This window comes from Setaria italica, chromosome II, assembly GCF_000263155.2.
Source record: "Setaria italica strain Yugu1 chromosome II, Setaria_italica_v2.0, whole genome shotgun sequence".
Lineage (NCBI taxonomy): Eukaryota > Viridiplantae > Streptophyta > Magnoliopsida > Poales > Poaceae > Setaria > Setaria italica.
This window is the reverse complement of record NC_028451.1, coordinates 7,373,773-7,381,727: the sequence shown is the minus strand read 5'-3', so window position 1 is coordinate 7,381,727 and position 7,955 is coordinate 7,373,773. Positions and strand designations below refer to the sequence as shown.

The 7,955-nt window shown below is 43.5% G+C and overlaps 1 long non-coding RNA gene across 1 annotated transcript; it reads left to right on the top strand.

The window, feature by feature from the left end:
* The first annotated feature begins 5,261 nt into the window (after positions 1-5,261).
* Positions 5,262-7,676, top strand: LOC101769130. Its single transcript, XR_214600.3, has 3 exons — positions 5,262-6,015; positions 6,458-6,512; positions 6,587-7,676. It is a non-coding gene; the product is annotated as an uncharacterized LOC101769130 (long non-coding RNA).
* Positions 7,677-7,955: the final 279 nt, after the last annotated feature.

Here is a 7,955-nt window from a genome sequence, read left to right as displayed (position 1 = left end):
TCAATGGAGCAGCAGACAACGATGATACCGGCGAGGTCAGTAGCTACTAAGAAGGTATGGAGGCCAAAGCAAGTTGTTCCTTGAGTTAAGAACAAGTTTTACGACCGATAAGATGATTATCGCCCTTAGCAAAAATATATAGCCGATGCATTGTTCATCACCATTCTTAGGCAATTTTGGTCCAGAAGAGTGTTTTCTGGCATGCATGCTTTGCTAGAAAAAGGCAAACCTGGACAGACCTGATCAAACTGGTCTCCCAAACCAGTCAGACCGGTTTGGTCAAAGTACTCAAAATGTAAATTGGACTTCACCATTTTGTAGCTCTTATCGAGTAGATCAAAATGCATATGTAGAACGTCCGATTTGAAGTTCGGATGAGAGAGTTATGACCTTGGGAAGATCTGCCCCTGAGGAGACAGGCCACACTGGTTTGCAAACCGGTTAGACCAGTTTAGGTCCGTAGAGTCCGAGTAGGAGTTGTATTTTCTCATGAAATTTGTAAGGGTTTCGATTCTATTAGGGGCAAGACCTCCCCTCCCTATAAATATAAAGGGCCACGGCTGATTGAGGGTGTCCAATCGATCAAAACACATCTTTTATCTTTTTTACCTTTTCTATTTATCCTATCTTTTTATTACTTGCTGTTCCTCCTTTGTCTCTACATCGATTGAGGGCGCACTAGGTGGCCTGCTGATCCTAAAGCAACCCTGCGTGTGTTTGCCTCGCCGGGATCCTTCCAGGGCAAGCGTTCGTTGGTCCGTCGTCGGGTTGCCCTAGCGAACTGATCTGACCAGTCTATTGAACCGGTCTGACTGGCCTGTGTGGAGCTGCTGCAAGGAGATCCTCCGCACACCACACGTTCAAGTGCATTCACGTGTGTTGATCGCCAACACTCGTCATAAAGGCACGCCGATGCAAAATGCGACAGTACCCTAGGGGAACGGACACCTGACAAGGACGAGGGCTACTGTTTAGCCAACTGATGAGACATGTCAATGCTACATAATCAATCGACAAACGTACGCGAACTCTCAACTATAGATTGTAAAAATCACATTTTTAAATAGGTTCTATAGACTCCGAGATGAACAAAAACTAGAAACACGAAAGTACGAAACTCCGAGCTGCAGTGCAGCCCACCAAAAAATAAAACACGAAACCAAACTACCTGTTTTGGATTTGGCCAACGAGATTATTGGGCTAACATGCCCGTGGCCCAATGTGCGCAGCGCAGCACGCCGCCATTGCTGTCCTCTTGTGTGCCAACGGGTTTGCGACTTGCCTAGGAAAAAGTAAAGGAAAGCAGATGGTTAAGAAAAGAATTGACATCATACAAAATCATGCGAGGAGGCATGTAAAATGCACTTGATGTGAAGATTGAAACTATACGAGCATGAAAAGATTTTAACGAGACAGAGTGTAAAACACTGCACACTTTGGAATACAGAAATTTCTCATTTACCATCGGGCAGTATGATTGACTGGTAACACATTCGGAGATGACTAAAGGATGGAGTAATAATATATTCCACGGATGAATGCAAATTCTGTTGCTTTAATTTAGACCAAATCATGAATTTATCTCTGTGGATGCTTATACATATTCTTCTTTATGTGGTTTTTCAGAACTGCCTACCATTCTAAGGCTTCCTTTGGCAGTAAGGGGGCCAAGCCCCAGGCAGCACATCTCCACAGGGAAATCCCTACAGCATACGCATCCCTCCCCAGCCTAGGGGAGATCCGTCCCTTTTCCGATATCATTGTTTGGGAGGTAGGGGAAATCCGCATATGCCTCGGTTGTACACGTGCAGAAAAATAGCCCACAATTCAAAAATATCTCAAAATATCTAAAAATCAAAAGAAAAAAAGTCTAGGAAATCAGAAAAAATAGCAACTTGATAAATAAAATCAGTAACATGTCCACAAGCTCAACAAGCAACATCAATCACCAAGTTACATTCGCATCCAGCTGGACTAAATGAATATATGTTCTTTACATGTTTTAAGCATCTATGCTACAATGCCTTCAACTCAACTGTAGCCGCATAATCTAATTATTGTACAAGAGATTAGCTAGTAAAATAAGCTAAGGACCTTCCCTCCAACATTCTTTCCCGTATTCATGTTCTCCAACACTTCACTGTTCATCGATTCTAAAAAAACAATAAATAATAGTCAGCATTGAAAAAATCATAAATGAAAATGAAATATACTATTTTATTAATCCATTGCTGATCATACCACAAACCAGCCACCACCACTACCATGCTAAACATACAGCGCAAACTCAGCATAGCCAAGAGCTAAATAATCCGTGATAAGAGTGAGTTAAGCCAGCCATACATCATGTCTACGTCAACAGCTAGTAACAATATCTTAGTGGTACATACATAGTAGTATCAGGTGTACTCTTCAGCTTTAAACCGATGTCAGCTATCTCATACGGCTTCTACAAGCCTTGCCCGAACAGAATACAAAGAACTGAAAGTTTTTAACTCAACTGTTGCCGCATGATATAATTACTGTATAAGAGATTTAGCATATGTTAGCAGCAGTCCAAACAAAGTTTTTAACTCAACTGTTGCCGCATGATATAATTACTGTATAAGAGATTTATCATATGTTAGCAGCAGTCCAAACAAAGTTTTTATCGCAGTAGTTTGTCATGATACTTCCACATAACCATATTTGCGAGAAACAGATTGCAATCAACTATCTCAGGAGCAGTGATTATTTCAAATTAGTGGCATGATTCAAGCACAGAAAATTAAGGCATGACAAAGATGAAGTTGTCTATTCATCTCAGAGAATTACGCAAATTCAAACAGAACAGATGTCTACATGCAGCTATCTACAGATTAGTTGCAGCATAGGAAATCAAAAAGGCAATCAGTGACATTGACAATTATATATCTATGTTTCAGCTACTCGTAGTTGCTGCTTGGCAAACTGAAAGAACATTATCTATAGTGCAGGTGTAGCAGATGATAGATTATTGCTCACTGAAATAAAAAGGCACATTTACAAATTATTGCTCACTGAAAGAACATATGGAGATTGAGTGCCTAAGTCGCCATCATCAGGCCCCTATGCACCCTCCAGAGATCTTGTGCCTTGCCTGAGCTCCTCCTCTCAGTAGCCAAACTAAGCCTTCCTTTGGAAGCAAGGGAAGATTTAACCAGGGTATTTTATACAGTCACCTTCTCCGTCGTATGCAAACTATTATAAGCAGATGCATTGAGCAAGATATATAACATCAGTGCCAGTGTATCGCAGTATATGAAGATTCAAGAGACACTCTAGTAAGATTGCTTTCAAATGCTGCTTTTTAATCAGTACTACCGCTATCTTTTTTTTTTCCTTAAAACAAAATGAAAGATAGTTCCAACCTCTGCACAGGTGTCTGATACACACAGCCCGAGTGTTACAACTTACAACCACCCTGATCTAAAAAAAAACTTACAACCACCCTTGGTAGTATTCATCGTGATTAGGCAATTAATTAAGTTATTAGTAACCAATAGTGTTAAGCAGAAAATTATTCAGTAGTAGCTCGTGAGATGTCAAAGTTAACTAAAATTCAGTTTAGTTAAGAAACAAGAAATGCATTTTTTATTGCAGTAGAGTTAACTAATTACTAGGATTGTGTAAAGACCAAAGATGACTTGTGCAGCATCAATGTAAATATTTTTTCCAATTCAGATAACCTACTGAAATGACAGCACAAACAAATGGATGGTTGACAAGGAGAATGCGATAAGAAAAATGAAATAGGCAAGAAACATATAACTATACATTCTTACTGCAATGTTTGTGTTCATCTTAAAAATTTGATGAGTACATATCTGTAGGACTTGAACATATATATCTAACTAAAAAAATTGAATCAGTGCTGGTGCTCGTGCTGGTTAGTTGATGTTCCTAGGATTGGATCTCAGACAGAAGAATTGGGAATCGAGATGTTAACTACAAGAATTCACATTGCAGCCATGAGAAGAGCAAACCCTAGGCAATCTGATAAGAGGAGGAAGGAGGAAGAACTCACATCGCAGTGGGTGTCGAGGAGGAAGATGAGGTTGAGGCGCCATGGTGGATGCGGAGGAGGTAGCGGAGGTAGAGATCCGTGGGTGGAGGTGGCATTGCAAACAACGGGGAGGGGACACGACGATGTATGGACACGGAGGCAGATTGACAGAGTCGGAGGCTAGGAGCGGCGGCAGTGCTTGGATGGGAGACGGAGGGACAGTGGCGCCTAGATGAGGAGACGGAGGCTCGGAGCAGCGGCGGCGCTTGGATGAGGAGTCGGATCGGCGTCGCTTGGGGAGCCGCACGAGGAAGCGGCGTCCGGACCTTCGAGGTGGTGAGGATCTACTCGGGGAAAATGCGAGGAACGGATGGCCCAACCCTATGGCGTGCGCTTCCAAATGGCAACGAAATTCCGCTGTACATGTGGAACGGCAAGCATTGGACGATTCCGAGCGATAAGGCAATGCGGTGAACACATTTAGTACCTGTGCTTCCTAGCTTTGCAATTCACATTGTTTGTTGCCATACTGTAAGAGTTACTGCTAAGGGCATTTAACTAGTTCATATGAACTTGGATGCATATGGTTCAATGCATTGGTTCCTCTGAAATTTTTAACTTTTCATCCTACTCTGCAACTGAATTTGCATGATCCATCTTGGTATTTCTTTAATTATGCAGAGACAGGCTAACTTGAGGCAGCAATCTGCATCTGGGAAATGTCAAAGCTCACCTGTTGATGCCACATCTGGTGATGACGAACATAGTAGTGATCCTGAATCTTCAACAGCCAAAAAGTCAAGGAAAGAACCACAGCAGCAAGAGCTCATATTAGATGAAGGCTCACAGCGTGCTTCAGTCTCTGAGACGGATGCTTCTCTACGTGCATTGGGCAAGTCTCTGGCAAGCGATCATTGTCCGAATTCATGCCTACCGCTATTAGTCTTTCCGTACTTCCACCCAAGATAGTGAGTATCAGTTCAATGTCAGAGAATGAGGCCCCAAACGATACCTCTGCTAAAGTTTAGCACCTGTCACATCGAATGTTTGGATGCTAATTAGAAGTATTAAACATATGCTAATTACAAAACTAATTGCACAGATGGAGTCTAATTCGCGAGACGAATCTATTAAACCTAATTAGTCGATGATTTGAAAATGTGGTGCTACAATAACCATTTGCTAATGATGGATTGATTAGGCTTAATAGATTCGTCTCGTGAATTAGCACAGGGGTTCTGCAATTAGTTTTATAATTAGCTCATGTTTAGTCCTCCTAATTAGCATCCGAATATCCAATATGACACTGCAAAAGTTTAGCACCCATACATGAGCTTCTTTGTGCTTCGACAGGGCAGACAGCACCTCCGGTGGCAAGCAATCATCCTCTGGTTTCGTGCCCTCCACTACCTGAAAAAAATGGTCTTTCCAATCTTGCACACAAGATAGTCAGTTCAATGTCGAAGAATAGGATTCTCTGTTCTTCCTCCGGAAATTCAGCATCTCCAGAGGTATCGGTACCAGATGTTATTGGCGAAGCAGAATTTAGTCGAGATGCCCAATCTGTGCCTTCCAATGGTCAGCTTAATACACTTGTCTGCGGAAGAAATGTTGATGAGGCCTGTGATATGCTTTCCATTCCAGAAGTAAGAAAACAGAACATCGGCATCGCTTCATCTCTCAGAAACCAGCAGATACAGGAAAGACCATTCATTGTCAAGGCACTCAGTGTGAAGAAAGGCATTTCCAAGAACAGAAGAGGGGAAACACACCCTAAAGCACATCCGGGGAAAAATGATGCATCTGATCATGTGAGTTCCCTTCATGGTCTACTAAAGTTGCATGCAGGCTATTTACAGTTCTTGTCCATGCCAATATTTTTGCAGGTGCAAATTCAGTTGTAGGAAAGCAGGAATTCCTCTGGTAAGGAAATTATTTGTGCTTCGAGTGCCTCTCTAGAATGTCAGAAAACTTCAACTTGGACTCGACAGGTAGATTCTTCTGATTGAAAAGTTTTGTGACTGTTTAACCCTGTCCTTTCTATATTAAGGTCCCGTTTGGATACTCTCTGCTAAAGTTTAGCACCTGTCACATCAGATGTTTAGATGCTAATTAGGAATATTAAATATAGACTAATTACAAAACTAATTGTATAAATGGAGTCTAATTCGTGAGACGAATCTATTAAGCTTAATTAGTCCATGATTAGACAATGTGGTGCTACAGTAACCATTTGCTAATGATGAATTAATTAGGCTTAATAGATTTGTCTCGCAAATTAGCATAGGATTCTGCAATTAGTTTTATATAAACTCATGTTTAGTCCTCCTAATTAGCATTCGAACATCCAATGTGACACTGTTAAAGTTTAGCACCTAGTATCAAACACCCTCTTATGTTCATGCGGATCTTCTGTTTGTCAATCTATTGAAGGTGTCAGGAGGGACAAGTAGTTGTTCAGATACTGAAGGTGTTAACTCTAAGAAATGTAAGTAGCTCCTCTTACCATTTTTCATCATTGTGATGGTTTATTAAATTTGACAAGTGCTCTGCAATCTGCAGTGGCTAGAAAGGACGGTACTGGTCTGTTGGACAAAGAGCTGGCTGCTACGATCAACAGGGTTTGTCAAGCGAACAGAAATGCAGATGTGTGCACAGATACTGCTGCTACACTAGTGACAAAAAGCAACCGTCTTACAGAGATACCATGATCATATCAGTTACCTCACAGAAAAAGACCAGCTGAAAGCACGGTTGCTGGAGAAGACAACTTCCTTGTCCCAAATTGATGAGCGACTTGACAAAAAGGAACAAACTATAGCTAAGCTTGAGGAGGAACTTGGGCGCGCTCGCGGTGAAGCGCACAAGATAGCGGAGGAGAAAGAACGTGAAGACGAAGAGCTCTCAAGACTGAATGCGGCTAACAGCAGTGTCGAGGAAGCGTGTGCTGCAGAACTGCAGTTTCAGAGCATAGATCGAAACAATCTGGATTGAGCGATCTAGCATAGATCAGAGCATGATCGTACTTCCACATGCTTTGTGCCAATGGCGTTTGTTCGATTCCCAACGTGCGTCTAGCTGTTGTAAGCTTCCAGCCGATCTTTAGATTCCTTCACCCGTAGTCAAATTGCCAATGCCAGGTTCTGTCTCTCCGGAAACATGAATGTTTGGCCAAATTACGGATAATTCAATCTTGGTGTCAAAAAATTTGTAATGATAAACTTTACAGTGACGAAAAATTTTAGGAAACTTTTACTGGTCTCGTTCTTATCCATTTAGTCCCTCTTTGGCAAGGCTCATCAAGCGGCTTCTCGAGCGGCTTTTACGAAGCCATGCGCTCACGAGAAGAAGCCAGACGGAAGCCCCGCACCGTGTCTGCGTTCCTCCGCGGGCGAGAAGCTTGAAATTGTAGCTTATACCGGCTCATCCGGTCATCCCAACCTAAAACGCTAAAAGATGCATGTGCCCCTGCTATTTCATGGAAACTAGTAGATTTGCCACTGGGCCAAGCTGCGGTTGGGGCGGAGGCCGGCGGCCGGGGTGGAGCTGGGTGAGCGCGCACAGGCAGCGGCTGGGGCGGAGCTCGGCGGGGGGAGTGGATGAAGCGGTGGGCCGAAAGGAAAATGGAAAGAAGGGGCGGCGCTTACCAGCAGCGGATGGCGCGGTCACCCAGGGAACATCATCGGCGCAGCGACGGTGGCGCATCTGCGGAGCGCAGGGGGAGCAGCACCGGAGGAGATGCGGCGCAGCAGGACAAGAGAGAGGTGGAGGGAGAAGCGCAGCCGGAGGGAGCAGCGCGGGGTGACGCGGCAAGAGGGAGCAGCAGCGCAGCGCCGGGAGACGAGGCCGGAGCGAGCGCCGCTCGTGGTCTGACAACGAAACAAGAAAGAATGGGCGTCGGGGAGGAAATTGAACGGATAAGGGAGAAATA